Raw genomic sequence first — 20252 nt, 5'->3', positions numbered from 1 at the left:
TTTTGTTATTACTTGTTTTTTTTTTTTTTTTTTTTTTTTTTTTGTGGTGCTGGGGATTTGAACCCAGGGCCTTGTGCTTGCAAGGCAAGCACTCTACTAACTGAGCTATATTCCCAGCCCCAAGTCTTTTGTTATTACTGATAAAGCCGCAGTGGTCAGCCTTTTACATACACATTGGGGCAATTTCTAGAAGAGGGATTACTGCCACAGAGGTAGGTATCTCAGTTTGATAGGTGCTGCTTAGGTTGTTTTATGATGAGCCATGATTGTCTCCAAAGTGGTGGACGAGTGGGTTATTAGCCTACATCCCTGTCCTCTCCCCTATGTAGGAATGTGATGCAGTGATGTTGGTAATTCCCCTGGGGGTGGGTAATTGAAAATCGTTTCTGATGGGCTTTAGAGGGCATGAAGAGAGGGTTTTCTTTTTTTCCTTTTTTTTTTTTTTTTTTGTGCTGGGGATTGAACCCAGGGATGCTGAGCCACATCCCCAGCCCCCCCCCCCCGTTTTTTAAAAATTTTTATTTAGAGACAGGGTCTTGTTGAGTTGCTTAGGGCCTCACTAAGTTGCTGAGGTTGGCTTTGAACTCGAGGTCCTCCTGCCTCAGCCTCCAGCGCCGCTGGGATTACAGGTGTGCGCCAGTTTCTTTCATTAGCGCTCCATCCTGCTAATGACGTTTGCTCTGGCTGAGCTCTGCTTGCTCCCCAGCAGAGCTGTCATGAATAGGGCCAGGGGCATCAGCTGAGCTGCTCAGCAGAGTAGGCAATCCTAGGGCACTCCATGGGCTCCCCAGTTCTGCTCATGAAACTGCAGTAATTCCGCAATCGTTTGTACCATTAATCGTTTTAATTTTTCAAAGCCTTTTGCAGCCAGTATTTCATTGCATTTCAGCTGTGAGGGAGGCCAAATGCATCTATGGTTAGATGACGAAACTGAGACCCAGAGAGGCCACATGATGATGGAGTGTGGTCCTTAGAAGGGAGTCTAGGGTTCAAGTTCAGTGCTGAGTTCAGTTAGCTGTGTGGCCATGGGCCTCTGGGGAAGCATTTGGACAGGAAGTTCACCAAGCCCCTCACCATCTAGGATGTGATCTGATGACTGCCCAAGATCCTGGGTTAGCTTGGGGATCAGTGGGACAAGGCTATGCTCATCTGGCTGACTGCTCGTGAGTTGGTGGGCAGGTGTTGGTGTGTCCCTCACACAATGGCTCCATGTTGGTACTATTGTCCTGACGTGGCTCTGTGGAGAGAGCAGAGGGGCTCTCTTTCCTGTGGGTAGTGGCATAGCCTCTCAGATCCTCAGGCGGGGGCATTGGGTCCTGTGCTGCAGGCAGGAAAGTAGAGCAGTCAAAGCAGAAGGAATTGGTCCTGGCTGCTGGGAAGGATGTCCCCTGATGCCACCCCTTTCAGAGGCACTGTGGAAGCACCCCTCTGCCCATGAAATTCCCTATAATTGAGGCCATCTGTACCCTGTGAAGTCGGCCAATCTCCAGAGTCTGAGTCTCCAGATGGCCTTGCGGGCCTAATCAAAGCCAGACACCTCCCTGGCCTCCTCCTCGACTACTGCTCTGTTAATAGCCATCGGCCATGTGGCTCTGGGCTCCCTCAACCCCTGCCTCGCTGGCTTCCCCTCCTTCCCTGGGATCTCTGATCTGCCGCCTTCCAATACCCTGGACTAGGGGCACACAGAGGAGGCCACCCAGAGTTATAAGTGCAGTTTCTTGGGCGGGTCACTAGGGATCAGGAGGCCTGAGTTCCTCTCCTGGGGCCACCACTGACTTGCTTTTTGTTGTTGTTGTTGTTCTCATTAGTTGTACATGACAGTAGAATGCATTTTGACACATCATACATAAACATAGTATCGCTTCTCATTCTTCTGGTTGTACATGATGTAGAATCACACCGGTTGTGTAGTTATATATGCACATAGGATAATAATGTCTGATTCATTCTACTGTCTTTCCTATCCCTGTACCCCCTTCCCTCCCTTCACTCCCCTCTGTCTAATCCAAAGTATCACTATTCTTCCCTAGCACCCCACTTATCGTAAGTTAGTATCTGCATATCAGAGAAAACATTCAGTCTTTGGTTCTTTGGGACTGGTTTATTTCACTTAGCATATTCTCCAGCTCCATCCATTTATTGGTAAATACCATAATTTCATTCTTCTTCATGGCTGAGTAATATTCCGTTGTGTATAAGCAACACATTTTCTTTATTCATTCATCCACTGAAGGGCACCTAGGTTGGTTCCGCAGTTTAACTATTGTGAGTAGGACTGCTATAAACATTGATGTGGCAGCGTTACTGTAGTAAGCTGATTTTAAGTTCTTTGGGTATAAACTGAGGAGTGGGATAACTGGGTCAAATGGTGGTTCCATTCCAAATTTTCTGAGGAATCGCCATACTGCTTTCCAGAGTGGCTGCACCAATTTGTCCACTGACTTGCTTTTGGGAAAGTCATTTCCTTGGGGGCCCTCAGAGTCCCTGTCTTTGTCAACCAACATTTATATTAGAATAAAAGTTTACAAAATGTTTTTCCCCTACATACTCTCACTGAATCTTCCTAAAGGATAAAATTATGGCTCTTTAGATTATCATCAGGGGAAAGTTCAGGAAAATGCAGGATGTATAGAACAGGAAGCAATACAGAGGTCAGCAGTTACTGTGCCACCTTGAACAGGGTGACCCTGTCTCTAGGCTATCATAGCTATCCTGGAGGGCCCAGAATTTCCTAAAAACTCATTCACCATGATTCTTTGGGGACTGAGGTGCTGCACCTGAGACTCCCAACAAGACATGAAAATAGTGGGGGAACTTGGAACTTGGAGGCTACCCAGGAATCTGCAGCATGGGGTCCCCCGTGAAAGCACGTGCTGTTCTAGGCTACTCCGCTGAACCCAACGGAGCAGGGTATGGATGGGTCGTGGCAGCCCTCAGGCTCCCAGGAGTCAGGGCCTGTGTCCCATGAAGACAAAACAGGAGGAGATCCACTAGAGCAGCAGCCAGGATTAAGCCAAAGCCATGAAGGGCTGGGAGGAGGTCCGGCCCTGGGCGGCTGGTTGAGCAGTGGCGTGGAGACACCCTGTGGTGAGGACGAGGAACCACAGTCTAGTTCCTTATGGAAGCGGGGGGAGCTAAAGAAACAGGAAGGAGCCTAATTCCAGGCGGCCTGTGCCGGGCTGGGGTGGATCTCCTTTGCTTCTCACAGAAGCTCTGGGAAGTTGACATGCCAATGCCACCTTCAGGTGGAATAGTGGCCCAGTCTCGGCCACTGTCCACCTTCCAGTCCCACTCACCAGCAACTTACATGACCTCTTGAAGTCACAGAGTTGCCACAGAGGCGGCGACAAGTGCTTAGGCCAAGCTCTGCTATGGAATAAAAGCCAAATAAAGGTTGGTCATTGGTAGAGAAGAGATGTCTTGCCCAAAGTCTCATAGCTAGTCAGGGACCTACCCTGCCCCTTAGAAAGCAGGAGGGCTTGGACCCCAAGCCCAGGTGAATTCTTACAAGGGGAGGTAGACCTCACAGCAGGTGGGGTGAGAGAGCTGATTGGTTACACCTGGATTTCTGGCACATCGCTCCAGCCAATGAGAGAGCAGGATCTCTGGCAGGTGGTCGCAGCTCTTGGGTTCTCCTGTTCCTTCTTGGCCCTTCCCCTACATTTCTGCAGGACTAGGTCCCTGGTATGGAGGTGGACTGTCTCCCTTCCATTTCAAAGAGGAGATCATAGGCTCCAGTGGTCCTTGTGGTCTGGGCCAGACTGAACTGGTGAAAGCAGACGGGACTGAAATTCAGACCGTGCGGGAACCAACCCACCCACCTGGGCTGCTGCCGGACGCCTGTCATGGGGCTCTGCACTGCACAGCTTTCCTTCCCTGCTATTCTTCATTCTCTAAGGACAGTCCTAAGGAATTGTTAGGGTTAGAGGGCAAGTGCAGCCCTGTGTATCTGTGACCCTGCTCTGGTGTTGGTTTGTTCAGGAGAGCTACCCCTGCCAACAAACCTTGTTTTCTCCCTTTACCCCTCAGAGGAGCAGCAGGGGCGAAAAATAAAACGGACAGAATAAGCAGTCACCAGTTGGGTCCTGGTTTGATTCAGGCCCCTGGGGGATGGGGTGGCCTCCTGTGTTGGGATCTGTTCAGAGTCAGTTGGGATCTCAATTGGAATATGCTAGAGTAGCCCCAGGAGGCCAAGCCCCCAGGCCAGGGTCTTAGAGCTCTGGCTAAGACCACTGCTGGCCTGGCTTTCCTCTGGTCCTGAGACCTTTCACAGGCTGATGTTGGCAGGGCCTGTCTGTGTGGATGTGTTTGTGCACCTCTGTTGTGGATAAGGAAACTCAGGATGCAGCCACAGGGTCCTGGGCTGCTCACCCTTAGGGGTTACACTAGGAGTTGGTCAGTCTGAGCTGCCGGGCATCTGGGAGCCAGGCTCCTGATCCCGGAGGAAGGACTAAAGTGTCCCAAGTTCCTTCTTATGTGCTCACTCTGATGTTCAAGAACACCTCCCTCCTCAGTTTTATGACCAGCTTCCCTGGGAGAGGGCAAAGAGGGTGAAGGTCCATCCTTCATCACGTCTTGGCCCAGAGTGCAATGAGTGAGCTAACTACAGCAAGAGGGATTGCTGTTGGATTCTAAAGAAGACTTACTGGGTGTTACAGAAATCCCTCTGCTGGGCCAAGTTCAGTGACAGAAGATAAAGGAAGGAGATAGACTAGGGGGTTCAGATGACCACCTCAGAGCTGGTCCCCATTGGCCAGTGGCTTGAACCTGCTGTCCTGATACACTGTGGACACAACAGGTAATGAATGCATTACGAACTCCTTGACCCTCAAATGTCCAGACCAAATCCCAGCTGTACTCAGTGACAAATTGGGTAGCCAGTAAGTCCTCCTTAGGGTCCTGCCCACTCTGCCATATGCCCATGCCATGGGTTTCAAGGGTGCTGAATCAGGCTGAGAGCTGACTGTTGGGACAGGTTGGGCGATGGTGAAGTTACTGAGCTGTGTGTGATATGGGAGAGGTCAGCTAACACCCCCTTGCATCTTCCTGCGCCAGCAGCGGTGAGCCTACTAGCCCTCCCAACAACTCCACCACAGATACAGCACTCCTTCCCTTTACCAACGAGAAACTGAGACACAGAGAAACAGAGGAACTGGCCCAAGGTCCCACAGCAAGAAGACAGTTGGAGCTGGGAGTTGAACCCAGGCCACCCAAATCCACAGCCATACTTACCATCATGGTGCCCAACGGTCTGCATAAGGAATAGGGAAGTTGGACTCCACAGAAAGTGGAGGGGGAGTTGGGGCAGGGAAGGGGGCTTTAGGACCTAGCGAGCAGGGGGAATTTAAGAAGATGGGGGAAATTTGTGAGGAGGGGAACCAGTGTTGTTGGCCCCTGTGAAGACACGCACTCTTGGAGAGGGGTTGCAGGTTGCAGTCTTGTCTCCAAGAACAGAGTCTAACCTGAGGCAAGACAGGTCAGTGTGCCAAGACTGGGTTACAGCTGTGTGGTCAAGACAATTGTCCCACACCTGGTCCGCTCAGTGGTCCAGGGTCCTGGTCCTCAGCCTCTAGTTCATCAGCTTACTTCAGCGTGCCATATGATATTATCATGTTGAAAAAGAGGTAGGAAGGTTCTTCCTTAGAGCAGCCCCAATGGGGAGTCACTTGATGTCCGAATCCTGCCAGGTGCCAGGTGCTCAGTACAGCAGACTCCATTTCAACAGCTGCCACTGTTGCTCCTGGGTGCCAGGCACAGGCAGCCCACTCCTGCTCTGATTGCTCTGCTGCTCTGTGGGTGGGCTCAGCCTGTCCCAGGGTGGGCTCTCTGCCCTGGAGCTGGCTATTTTAAACTCACCAAGCTCAGGGAATCTCCCTTCAGAAGTTCATTTTATCCATTCAGCATCCCCTCACCTGCTGCTCCCTTCTACGTCGCCTGATGCTGGGCTGGTGACCTCCCTGGGCCCCAGGTTCCTCATTAAGACAATAAAGATAAATGGCCCCCGTAGAGGGTACTTGGGAGCATTAAACGAGCTCATATGTTCATTCAGCGAGCCTTTGCTGACTACCCGCTCTGGACCAGGCTGCAGTTGGTGCTAGGGACGGGAAATGAATTAGTCCAACATGGTGCCTACTTGCAAAGAGAGGAGGGGTCCTAGGAGCAGGGACGCAGACCCAGGGACAGGAACCGTGACACTAGAACAGGGCTCACAGCAGAGCCAGAACAAAGCTTAACACCAGCACATATGAGACGGACCCGCTGGACAGTGGATTTCAGAGCAGGTTTCTGCCGGCTGCAGGGAACCCGAGGGCGGTCATAAAGCCCATTCCCGCGCTGGCCATGAAACAGGCCTTTGTGGGGGGCGGGAGCTGCCATCAAAGCCGAGCGAGCCGGGGCAGGCCCGGCAGCGTTGAGAGCCTGGGCGCCACGGGCTTCCCACCGCTCCCACAGCTCCGCCGCCTCCGCCGCGTCACCCCTCGCCGCACGGGGGCGCGCGCCCTTCCGCGTCCCGCCGCGCCCGGACCTCGCCCCTCTGCCTGGCCCTTGCTGGCCGCCTTCCGGCCTCCACTGGGGTGTGAACGACGCCCACCGCTTGTGCAGAGCTTTGCAGTTGCAGGAAGCACTTGCAGCTGAGTTGGCTCCTTTGATCTGCTTCGCCAGCTAAGGAGGCATTGGCATGCGACTTGGAGCCCAGGTCCTGGCCAAAGACCCGCCATTCATCCATGCCAACCTCCTGCGGCTAAATTCTGAGCATGCGAAGTGGGGCCAGACTGGGGGCGATTGGACCTTCTGAAGACCTGGTGTCTATCCTGAGAGCAACGGGAGGCCATGGCAGGCATTTAGGTTGAATAGGGGGTGTGTGTGTGAGTGTATGTGTGTGGGTGACAGAAAGATTCCTCTGGCTGCTATATGGGGAACAGATCCGAGTGAGCCAGCGTCACTGCAGGGAGAGCAGTTAAGGGCTCTGAAGTCCGGGGTGGCGGCGGCGACAGGGTCATACACATGCAGAACCCAGTAAATTATACGTTTGTGGGATTTGGATCTTGTACATGCCTTCCTCACTCCCTGCAGTCACCTCAAATCATCACTTGTTGGATGGCAGACCCCCTTTCCCCACCTCATGATGTGCCTGTCCTAAGGCTAGGTCCTAATTTGCCACACCACCACTAAGCTGTGACCTTAATCACTATCACCTTGCCCACGGCCAGTTGCCTAGTAGGACCCCATGTCAGGCCCTCAATAAACTGTAACACCTACTATATGTATTGGGGGGGTTGGGATCACCACAAGTTGGGGTCTCTTTCCTGGTTTCAGACCCTGCGGTTGATTCAGCATAACCTAAGGCAGTTCATGTCCAGGGAACTTATTCTTGATAAACAGAGCTCCGGAAGACTGAAAGAGAAAGCATAATGGCAATGTCATGTATAAAACTCTCACAGCGTTGTTGTGAGACATACTTACAATTGTGATATTTGGCAGACACACACATGGGTCAGAACTGTGCCTGCGCCAAGCATGTTAGCTACTACTGTAATGAGCAGTGTGAGTGGGCGGTATTTGGGTCTGCCAAACATGGTTCTTCTCTGGGAGGCAGATTGTGTCTTCTCATTGGGCTTGTCATCAGAACAAGTGATGATTCATCCATTCTTGAGAACTGTCACCAGGAGTCCTTAGTGAGGCCTGATGAATTCCCCCTGACTCCCAGCAGTTGGAAAATGCCTCTCTGGTACCTGGAATGTCTCTGTTATCCACATATGTGGTAGGTCTCCTCTCGCCTCCCAAGGAACTGCCGGGTGACACAGAAACATCTTACTTTTTTTTTTCTGGTTCTTCCACCCTCCACTTTTTCTTTCTTTCTTTCTTTCTTTCTTTCTTTCTTTCTTTCTTTCTTTCTTTCTTTCTTTCTTTCTTTCTTTCTTTCCCTTCTCCTCCTCCTCCTCCTCCTCCTCCTCCTCCTCCCCTCCTCCTCCTCCTTCCTTCTTTCTTCTTTCTTCTTCTTTTTCCCATACCAGAACCCTGGGGCACTCTACCACAGAGCTATATCCCCACCCCTTTCTATTTTTTATTTTGAAACAGGATCTCACTAAGTTGCTGAGACTGGCTTTGAATTTGCCAAACTCCTGCCTCAGCCTCCGGGGTTGCTGGGATTATAGGCGTGTGCCTCTGCACCTGGCTAACCCATTGTTTTTTGATTTCCACAGTCTTTCTCCAAACAGGGTGTGCATCAAACGCTTGTATTTCTTTTTTTCTAGTTCTGAGTATAGTCAGTCCTGCTTCTCTGCAGACACCCTGGTTCCTGAGACTGAACTTTTAGGTTTCTAAGTCTTTTCAGCTTCATATTTATGGGCCGTCTCTTGGGTCACCTCTTTACCCTTCCTGCGTCGTTACTACCAGGTTAACTCTCAGAGGATTACCCCTGGGAGATTCCCTCTGCCCCAGTTGCTGGAAAAAGCCACTCTATCCATGTGGCCGAGTTTACCACCTGCCATCCTCTCACCAGGCAATGACAACAATGAGGACTCATATTTGTGAACTTTACAAATTTATAGTGCACATACACATGTACACACAAACACACACTCTTCTCTTTGATCTTTAGAACAATACCATCATACTGTGAATTATCATTCATCTATACACATAGGAAACTGAAGTCAGAGTAATGAGTAGAGTTGTCTCAGGTCTCTTATCTGTTTTGTATCAGACTGAGAACTACCCTCAGCACCCATGTCCTGAGATCCCATTTGCCGTTTTCTGCCTTCAGTTGGGAAACAATAAGCACCTGCTATGTGCAGAATGCTGCTGCTGGTGACCTCACCACTACCAGCATAGCTAGTCAGCATTGGTGTGGCCAAAAGCCCCTTTCCACCTCATCAGTTGTACTGACAGTGGAAGAAAAAGCAAGCTCAATTAATGAATGCAGAGTGGAGTGTTTGCACCCCCCCACACACAGAGTAAAACTCTGTGTGAAAAGAGGTGAAAAGAGGGAGAAGGGAGTATTTCAGAACAGATGACAGTCAACTGTGACAAGACTTGTATATTGGAGTTGATTATTAGCTGTAAGACTTTGGGCCAGGTACATCACTTTTCTCTGAGTCTCAGTTTCCTGCTAGGTTAAAAAGGGATAATAAAATTCTGTTTTCAAGTAGTGGGAAAAGTAGCTTTGTTGGACTAACTTTCAAACCCCAAGGAGCCACCAGCAGCCGATAGCAATTATAATATCTAGACAATTTTTAAAATTTTTTAAATTTAATTTTATTATTAATTATTGCTTTTTTTCAGTGCTGGGTAGAACCCAGGGCCTTATGCAGGTTAGGCAAGCACTTTACCACTGAGTTGTACCCCTAGCCTTCTGACCAGTCTTAAAAAAGAAAAGCAATTATTTGAAGACAATGGAGAATGACTAAAAGCAAACAGAAACCAATGAAGTATCTCAAAAAAATCACCTGAAGCGCAGGGATGGGAATGGAAAAGACAGTAGAATGAACCCGACATAACTTTCCTGTGTTCATATATGAACACATGACCAGTGTAACTCCACATCAGGTACAACCATAAGAATGGGAAGTTATACTCTGTGTGTGTATGATACGTCAAAATACATTCTACTGTCGTGGATAACTAGAAGGAACAAATAAAAATATAAACAAAAACATAATTAAAAAATGACCTGCAAGGAATGATGTTTGTGAGATGTGAGGGTGTGATCTTTTTCTGAGGGCACATCATGAGTGACTCCAGGGGTAGAATCTGCGGGCTTACTAGTTTGAAGTGTTAGGGTGAAACGACCAGAAAATTGGGGAGGGGAGCTGAAAGGGAAGGTATTGAAGAGTAGTTGAAATCCAAAATCTCTATATGAACTTATATTATATGAAATTGGTTCAAATCCTTGACTGATTGCTAAGCTATTAAGCTAAAACTAACAAACACAAAGGAGACTCTGGACAGACTTGCAAAAAAGTGACAACGAGAAGCTGAAAGAACTGAGCAAAGATTTCAGATGTTGCTCACTATAGGGGAGACAGAGTGTGGAGTTTGGTTCTATCCAAGTTAACTGAGAGCTAGAATAAAATGACCATTCATAGAAATATAACAGAATCCAGAGTCTGTATAACAAATCATTCATAATGTCCAGTACTTAGTCAGCACTCACTAGACATGCAAAGAAATAGGAAACCGTTATCCATACTCAATTTAAACATCAGTCAGTTGATCTCTGCCCTGAGATGTTCCAGTTAATCATAATTAGCAAAGATTTTAAAGCAGTTGTTACAATGTATTTGAGAATTTAGAGGAAAATATTTTAATTATGAATGAATAGATGGAAAATCATGGCAAAAACTACTGTAATAAAAGAATCATATGGAAATTCTAGAGCTGAAATAACCAATGAATGAAGTAAAAAATTCACTGGAAGGGCTTAATAGCAGATTGAAGATATCAGGAAACAGAGTTAGTGAACTCATAAATAGACTAACAGAAACGATTCTATCATAAGGACAAAGATAAAAATACTAAGGAAAAATGAAGAACTCTTTGGAGGTCTGTATTAAACACCAAGCATTCCTAGATGAATCTAACTGGAGTTAAAGGAGGAAAGGGGTGAGAAAATGAATCAGCAGATATCTAAAGAAAAAATGACCCAAAATTTTATAAATTTGGTGAAAGACATCAACTTAGAGATCTAAGAACCTTAGTGAACCCCAAGCAAGATAAACACCGAAAACCCCACATAGGCGCCTGAGACCCAAACGGCTTAAATTCACAGATTAAATATACTGAATGCATCCCACAGATGATGGCTGACTTCCCATAGGAAATGATAGAGGCTACAACACAATTGAGCAGAATCTTTTATTTTATTTTTTATTTTTTGTGGTACTAGGGATTGACCCATGGGTGCTGTACCACTGACATGAGCCACCGTGCCCAGTTCCAAGTGACATTTTTAAAATACTAAAACAAAACAACAAAATCCTGCCAACTCAATTCAGTAAAACTGCTTTCAAAATGAAGAGAAAATAAATTTCAAGATAAAAATAAAGAAAATTCATTAGTAGCACAACTACACTACAAGAAATGTTAAAGGAAGTTTTTTAGGCTGAAGGGAAATGGCAGCAGATGGTAACCGAGATTTACAGAGAAACCAAGGACCATCAGACATGATAAACAGGTGGGTAAATAGAAAAGATATATTGTCTTCTCTTACGTTCTTTAAAAGACACATGACTGTTGAAAATAAAAAAGTTATAACACTGTAGTAGTGAAGGGTTTACTATCAGATATTAAACTGATAAGAACAGATACTACACGTGATCTTAACCAAAAAGTTGAGAAGTGATGTGAGGGGTTTAATATCTATGTGAGTTAATATGTATTATCAAAGTCAGTGAGAAGTATGGGGGTAAATGTAAATAGAACTATATATGTTTCAAGATTCCTTTATTTTATGTGAATCACTACAATGTTAATATTCTGATAAAATAAAGATGCATATTATGGGGGGAAGGGAAGATATAGGAAATGGGATTGAGCAAATTATGTTAAGTGCATGCACAAACACGACATAACGAATCCCACTATATGCCCCAGTTATAATACACCAATAAAAAAAGACGCATATTATAACACCTGGACCAATCCCTGAAAATGCAAAGAAAAATAGCCAAAAAGCTAGTACAGAAATTAATTTCAAAATATTTGATTAGTTATGAAGAAGTCAGAAGAGGAGGAACAAATGAAAGAAATTGAAAACAAATAGAAAATAGCAAACAAATGCGAATTCATCAATAATCACATCAAATTATATTTGATGTACTTAAATGTAGTTTGATATAATTATTGATAAAATGAATAAATCAAACGCTTTAATTAAAAGGTGTAGATTATCTGACTAGACTAACAGGGAGGACCAAGTGTGTACTGACTGTAAGAGGTGCACCTTAAGTGCAAAACCAAACAATTTGAAAGTAGAAGGGTAGAAAAAAAATCTAATTATTTGTGATGGTTAGTTTTTTTGTTGTTGTTTTTGGTACTGGGGATTGAACCCCGGCAGGCTTAACCACTGAGTCACATCCCCAGCCCTTTTTATTTTTTGTTTTGAGATAGGATCTTATTAAGTTGCTTAGGGCCTTACTAAATTGATGAGGCTGGCTTTGAAATTTCAATCCTCCTGCCTCAGCCTCCGGAGCCACTGGTATTACAGGTGTGCACCACCATGCCCAGCTATGATGGTTAGTTTTATGTGTCAACTTGGCTTAGTTGTAGTACTCATTTGCTCAAAGCAACACTAATCCAGGTGTTACTGTGAAGGTATGTTGTAGATGTTAACATCGACACCCAGTTGACTTAAAGGAAATTATTTTCCAGCATCTGGGTGGGTCTCATCTGATTAGCTAAAAGGCTTTGAAAGTAAAACTGAGAAAGAAGAAATTCTGCCTGTGGAATATAGACTCAGTTGCTACTGGAGAGTTGCCAGCCGGGCCCCTACCCCCACAGATTTCAGACTTGCCAGCCCCACAGTCACATAAGCCAATAAGCCAATTCCTTAACTCTCTCTCTCTCTCTCTGTGTACACACACACACACACACACACACACACACACACACACAGCCCTGTATATCTACATAGAGATCTCCAGTAGGTTCTGTTTCTCTGGATGAACTCTGACACCATTCAAACACAAATCATCAAAAAACTGTGCTAATTATATTAATACCAAACTAAATAGACTTCAAGACAGGATTATTACCAGAAGTGAAAGTGATATTTCATAATGACAAAAGGGTCAGACATTAAGGAAGCATAATAATTATAAATATGTTCTCAAATCAAGTCATAACAATTATTGTAGTCTGTACTAAATCTAATAACAGGGCTTCAAAATACATGAAGCAAAAACTGACAGAACAAAAAAAGAAAAATAGACAAATTCACAATCCCAGTTGCAGAATTTATCACTTCCTTCTCAATAATTGATAGCATAGCTAGACAAAAATTCAGTTAGGATATAGAAGATCTGAATCCTACTACTGACCCCTTGACTGAACTGACTTTTATGGACAGCTACTGAACCTGCATTCCACCCAAGTGTACTAGAACATTCACCATGGTGAACCAGAAGGTGGGTAAAATATGAAGTTCAATATATTTAAAGAATATGAAGAGTGTTTACTGACCAAAATGGAATTAAATTCAAAATCTAGAAGATATTTAGAAAATTTTCAAATATTCACAAATTAAGGAAAACAAAACAAAACCAAAAACATTTTTGTTTTGTTTTGTTCTTAGAATTGAACCCAGAGGTTCACTGAGCTACATTCAGCCCTTTTTTGTATTTTATTTAGAGAGAAGGTCTCTCTGAGTTGCTTAGGGCCTCACTAAGTTGCTGAAGCTGGTTTTGAATTTGTGATCCTCCTGCTTTAGCCTCCTGAGTTGCTGAGATTATAGACATAAGCCACTGCGCCCAGCACAAATTAAATAAAATTTTTGTATGTCATATTTTCATTATCATTTAGTTCAAAATACTTCTTATTTTTTGGGTACTGTGGATTGAACCCAGAGACACTCTACCACCGAGCTATATCCCTAGTCCTTTGTATTTATATTTTATTTTGAGACAGGGCCTTGTTAAATTGCCCAGATTGGCTTCAAATTTACCAATCTGCAGCCTTGGCCTCCTAAGTTGGCAGAATTACAGGCATGTGCAACCACTGCACCAGACTTTAAAATGCTTTTTAATTTCTTTCTTTCTTTCTTTTTAGAAGTTCATTGTTTCAGAGGTCTCAGTCCATAGACTGCTCCGGGCCCACAGTGAAGCAGGATATCATAGCTGACGGGTAGGACAGAGGAAAGTAGCTCATCTCATACTGGCCAGGAAGCAAAGAGGGAGGGCAATACTTTAAAATTTCTATTTTAGTTTTTTCTTTGACCCATGAGTTATTTAAAGCTATGTAACTTCAAACTGAATCCAACAATATAAGACGTTTCTCAACTTTTTTTTTTTTTTTTTTTTTTTCGGTGCTGGGGATTGAACCCAGGGCCTTGTGCTTGCAAGGCGAGCACTCTACCAACTGAGCTATCTCCCCAGCCCCGTTTCTCAACTTATATCCAATAAATTCTCATTATGTCCCACAATATTTATCGTAAATTGAAACTATTATAAATTAAAAACTGGGTTTACTATGTCTCACCTACTGACATCATAGCTGAACAACACGGTGTACTTGAGAGTGTCAGAGACCTATTCTTCTGTTCCTGTGGCTGTCTCCATCTGTGGTCGGCTCATCATCATGAGAGTATAGAGCTGCATATCATTAGCCCAGGAAGAGATCAAAAGAACTCAAAATTTGCAGTATGGCTTCTGCCAATGTGGGTCACTTTCCTACCAACATAAAGTCAAAAAATCACAAGTGAAACTTCTGCAAGTTAGGAATTATGTGTATAAAAAAAAGATTATATGTCTAACTAATGAGGACTATTCATTTTATATTTATAAATCAATTATTGTAACCCATCTTTTTTTACAGAATTAAGGAGAAAATTCATCCTATTTGTTTCAGAAAAACCTAATGTATGAGAGAGAACCAGCTGCACAAAGTGGGAGATACTGAGACTGAAGACAGAGGAGGCCAAGTCCAGGATTGCACAAAATGCGATTTATCAGGAACTGTGGACACACCTACAGAAGTGTGTTTTAGGCAGCAAGACAGGAGGATGCCCACATCCTAAGGAGGAGGAAGGGGCTTATATGCTAAGCTAGGCAAAGTTGGACCTCAGTCAATCAGAATGTACCTGGACTTTCTCAAGAACTTTTACCACCTCAAATATCAGTTAATAAAGAGTCCCAGATATGGCACAAAATACTTGGTTGGCTCTCTTTCTCCCTCCCTCCCTCCCTCCCTCCTTCCTTTTTTTCTTTCTTCCATACTGGGGCTTGAACCCAGGGGCACTGAGCTCTATCCCCAGCCCTGTTTATTTTTTTGTTTTGAGACAGGGTTTCCCTAAGTTCCCCAGGCTGGCCTTGAATTTGTGATCCTCTTGCCTCAGCCTCCTGCATCACTGGGATTATAGGCATGTGCCACCACACCTGGTTTTGGCTGGCTATCTTAATCACTTGTTAATCCTGGAGGGTTTAGAAAGGGTGCAGGGTCACCTGGTGGGTAAGATGGTTGTAGTCAAGTCCAACTGGATCTCTACACTATTATATAAATAAACACACAAAAAACAGTTGAAAACCCATTCATGGTCGAAATTTTTAGAAAACTAGGGAAATGAAAGACTCTCAATGTGATAAAGCATGTAATGGTTTGGATATGAGATGTATATCCAAAACTCCTGTATTAATGCAGGAATGTTCAGAGGTAGAATGATTAGATTGTAATAACTGTAACCTAATCAATGGATCAATCCTTTTGATGGATCAACAAGTTGAATGGATTATTAGGTGGTAACTATAGGCAGGTGGGATGTGGTTGGAGGAAGTGGGATACTGCAGGCACACTTGGGGGATTATACATTCTGTCCCTGGCTGCTGCTTCCTGTCTGTCGTAGGCTAGACAGCTTCTCCACCTTGCCCTTGCGCCATGTTGTTCTGCCTCAGTTGGGCCCAGACCAATGCAGTTGGTTGATCATGGATGGAGACCTCTTAAACTGTGAACCAGAATAAACTTTTCCACCTCTAAGTTGTTCTTGTCAGGTATTTTGGTCACAGTGACAAAAAGGTGACTAACACAAAAGGTATCTATGAAAAACTAGTTAAAATAATCCTCTCTGATGAAAGATTAAACACTTTCCCCACAGATCAAGAAAACTCTACTGCTGATGAGGACTGTGCTGAAGATCATAGCCTCAGCAACAAGGCAAGAAAAAGAAATAAAAGAAATAGATATGGGAAAGGAAGAAGTAAACATTATGGATTCACAGATGACAGGATAGTTTATGTTGATAAAAATCTTACTAGAATTAATAAGTGAATTTAGAAAGATTGCAGGATACAAAGTCAATATATACAAATGAATTGTGTTTCTACAGACTAGCAATTGGAGAAGTAGCTGGAAAAGGAAAAAATCAGTTACGATAGAATTATAAAAAGCAAAATATTTAAGAAAGCCTTAGCAAAAGAGATGTAAAAACTGAGCACCAAAAGTTAAGGGAAAAAAAAACCCCACAATGCTGAGCAATATTAAAGAATACCTAAGTAAATGGAAAGGATATGCCACTATTTATGAAATAGGTAGATTCAACATTAAGATATAATTTTTGCAGAATTAATCTATAAACTTAATGTAATTCCAGTCATAATCCTTAAAGGCTTTGCTGGTAGTATTTTACAGGCTTATTTTGAAAACATATGGAAGTACAAAGGACCAATATAATCTTGTAAAAGAAAAACAAAGCAAAGAATTTGTACCATATTGCTTTAAGACTTTATACAAAGCCATAGCAATTAAGACTGTGGTATTGGCATATAGACAAGTAGATCAATAAAACACAGTAGAGTCTCGAAACAGATTTGCATTAACACAGGAAATTGATTTTGGACAGAGGTACCAAAGCAATTCTATAGAGAAAAGAAAATCTTTCAACAAGTGGTGCAGAAATAATTAGACATCTTTATACAGAAAAAAAATTAACTTTGACCCCTAAACCCTACGTCATATATCAAAAAATTAATTAGAGTTGGGTCATGAATCTAAATATAGCAGCTAAAGCTGTGAGGTTTTTTAAATCACAGGAGAATATTTTTGAGACTCAAAGTTACTCAAAGATTTCTTGAACGGAAACCCAGATATCAATAACCATAAAAGAAAAAAATGATGAATTATCTTTCTTAAAATAAAAAAACTCTTTGCTCAACAATAAACATTTCTACTTTCAGCATGATGGAATAATAGGGGCCAGATTTACCTTTCCATTTTAAACAACTAGAAAATTGGACGAAATAAATAATGTTTTTCAAATACTAGACAAAAGTTAGTGCAAGGCCCTGATCTTTGATAGAAGGAATGAAGGAAGAATGTCCTACAATTGCATCCATATATTCCATGGAGGAAGTTTCTAGGTCACAAAGCAAAAAGAGAGAAGCTAAACAGACTGATAGTCTCACTGAATTGAGGAGGAGGTGGTTGGATTCCGGAAAGCCAAGGTGCTAGAACTTTTAGGACAGAGTACCAAAGAGAAGGCTTTGCTGGTAGCTATGAAGCCAGCAGAGGCACTCCTTGAGTCTTTGACTGGCTATCAATTTGCAATGTCTGAGAGGAAATGACCCAAAGCTAAGAAGAATCACCAGAAGGGAACAGGCAGAACAATTTCTAGAGCTTACACAGAACTTCTAAGAACTTGTGTTTCTACCAGTCAGAGTTGAGAGCCTTATAATACATAAGACATTGGATAGAAAGCTCAGAAGCTACTTCATTAATAGTAAGGCTGAACTAATTCTAGTTTAAAGACTGCAATGGGCCCACTTTAACAAAGCTTCAACACAAAGCTTTAAAGGATCCAATTTAACTGTGCACCAGAGTAAAGTTCAATACTACTAAAAAGAATATGACAAAATCCAGCACCCTGAAAGACATAACATTTACGATGGCTAGCATTATAAAAATTTACATGAGTAAAATAGTTAGAGAAATATAACCCATAATCAGGAGATAAATCAACCAAAAGAAAAGCAGATGCAATGAAATTAGCAAACAAGAATTTTAAGAGTTATAAACATGCTTCATGGGTTGAAGACTATAGAGGACATCATGCTCATAAGGAGAGAGAAATGAACAATATCAGAAACTCCAATGAACCTTCTAGAGAGGAAAAATATAATATCTGAAATAAAAAACACAGTGAATAGGATTAACAGATTAGAAACTGCAATGAAAGGTCAATTAACTTGAAGATCCAGAAATATAAAAAATGAAACACAGAGAGAAAAATGCTGGGGTTAAAAAATGAACTCCAGTGACTTATGGAACAATGTGAAACAACCTAATTATGGGTAAAATTGAAATATCACAAAGAGAGGATCAAGGGGAGGAAAAAAAATTTGAAATATTCATGACTACAATGTCCTCAAATTTGATAAAAAAAGTATAAACCCACAGATCCAAAAAGTTCAACTGACTTAGTAAAATAAAAATGAAGAAAATGTACAGAGGCACATTCTAATGTGATAAAGTCAGTGATAAAGAGAATATCTTAGAAGTGGACAGAGAAAAAGATACTTTGTACAGAGAACAAAGATAAGAATGACAACAGAGTCCTTGTCAAAAAATGCAAGCCAGAAAATAAGTGTGTGACATCTTTAAAATACTGCAAGGAAAACAAACAAATACAAAACCAACCTTTGAAAGCTAGACATCTACAGGAAGTTAAACATCTTTTAACAATGAAGATGAAATAATGAAATACAGGATTTCAGACAAACAAAACCAGAAAACTCATTGCCAATAGAACTACACTCCAAAAAAATGTAAAGGCGGTCTCAGGCAGAAGGCAAATAATGCCAGATGGAAATCTGAATCTACCTAAAGGAATAAAAAGCGCTGAAAACAATAAGGATGTGGGTTATTTTTTTTTTCTTATTTAAAAGAATTTTTGTTTTCAGGGCTGAGAAGGAGGTATTATTGTTTTTTGTTTTGTTTTGTTTTTGTTTTTGTTTTTTCAATGATGAGAATAGAATCTAGGACTCTATGCATGCTAGGCAGGTGCTCTATCACTGAGATACAACCCCTTCATTAAAAAGTTTAATAGAATTTTTTTTTGATGGGATTGAACTCAGGGGTACTTAACCACTGAGCCACATCCCCAGACCTTCTTTGTATTTTATTTAGAGACAGGATCTCACTGAGTTACTTAGGTCCTCACTAAGTTGCTGAGGCTGGCTTTGAACTTGTGATCCTCCTGCCTCAGCCTCCCAAGTCACTGGGATCACAGACGTGTGCCACTCTGCCTGACTTAATAGTATTTTTGAAACAAAAATAATGATAGTATATTCTGGGTCTATAACATGTAGAACTGAAATTATATGACAACAATATAACAGGAGGGGATGTATATATAGTAAGAGTTGTCCTGTTAGATAAATTTAGCCATCTATATGTTATATGGCCCACGAGTTGAGTAGTTTTTTATATTTTTAAATAGTTAAAAAAAATCAGATGATGAATAATATTTTGTGACATGAAAGTTATATAAAATTCATATTTCAGTGTCTGTAAAAATAATTTGATTGCAATACAGCCATACCCATTCATTTATGTATAGGCTATGCCTACTTTTTCTACAATCACAAACTTGAGTATTACAACCGGAACTGCACAGCTCACAGTGCTTGAAATATTTACTATATGACCCTTTACATAAAAACGTTTACTGAACCAGGCATGCTGGTACACGCCTGTGATCCCAGTGGCTTGGGAGGCTGAGGCAGGATGATGGCAAGTTCAAGGCCAGCCTCAGTAACTTAGTGAGACCCTAAGCAACTTAATGAGAACCTGTCTCAAAATAAAATGTAAAAGGGGCTGGGGATGTGGCTTAGTGATTGAGTGTCCCTGGGTTCAATCCCTGGTACTGAAAAAAAAAAAAAAGTTACTGACCAATGACCCCTACTTTTAAACAATATGTGAAATGATAAATAATTTTTTAAAGGGATGTGGTAAGATAAAATGCATATTATAAGGTTTAATACAACCACTAAAATCAAAATAAAGAGAAACAACTAATAGACCACTTTTGGAAATAAAAACAAATCATCAAAAAATTCTTATTCCCAAAAAAGGCGAAAAGGACAATAGAACAAATTGGAATAATAATAAGCAAATATCAAGAAGGTAGGCTTATATCTAACAAAAGAGATAATTACAGTAAATGTAAATGGTCTAAATACTCCCATTAAATTTCAGAGATAGAGTGAATAAAAAAGCAAGATTCAAGATATATGCTGTTTACAGAACATATATTTTAAATATAAATATATACATTAATTAAAAGTAAAATTATGAGAAAATCATGCCATGCAAACACTGATGAGATATTAGGGAGACTATACTAATATTGATCAAAGTAGACTTCATAGCAAAGGCTATTATAAAGAACAAAGAGAAATATTGACACTGAAAAATGGGTAAAATAATTAATAAGACACAAGGATACTGTTTTGATTTGGATCTGGAATATCCTCCCAAAGCTCCGCTGTTGAAGATTGTTCTCCAGTGCAGCAATGTCCAAGCGGGGCTTTGGGTTAGTGATTGGATCA

The 20252-nt window shown here is 42.4% G+C and overlaps 1 pseudogene; it reads right to left on the bottom strand.

Moving 5' to 3' along the window:
- Positions 1-11227: 11227 nt before the first annotated feature.
- On the bottom strand, positions 11228-11342 carry LOC124960804 (uncharacterized; annotated as a pseudogene).
- Positions 11343-20252: the final 8910 nt, after the last annotated feature.

Source organism: Sciurus carolinensis, chromosome 11 (assembly GCF_902686445.1).
Source record: "Sciurus carolinensis chromosome 11, mSciCar1.2, whole genome shotgun sequence".
NCBI lineage: Eukaryota > Metazoa > Chordata > Mammalia > Rodentia > Sciuridae > Sciurus > Sciurus carolinensis.
Note: the sequence above shows the minus strand (reverse complement) of the source record. Positions and strands in the feature narration are given on the sequence as shown.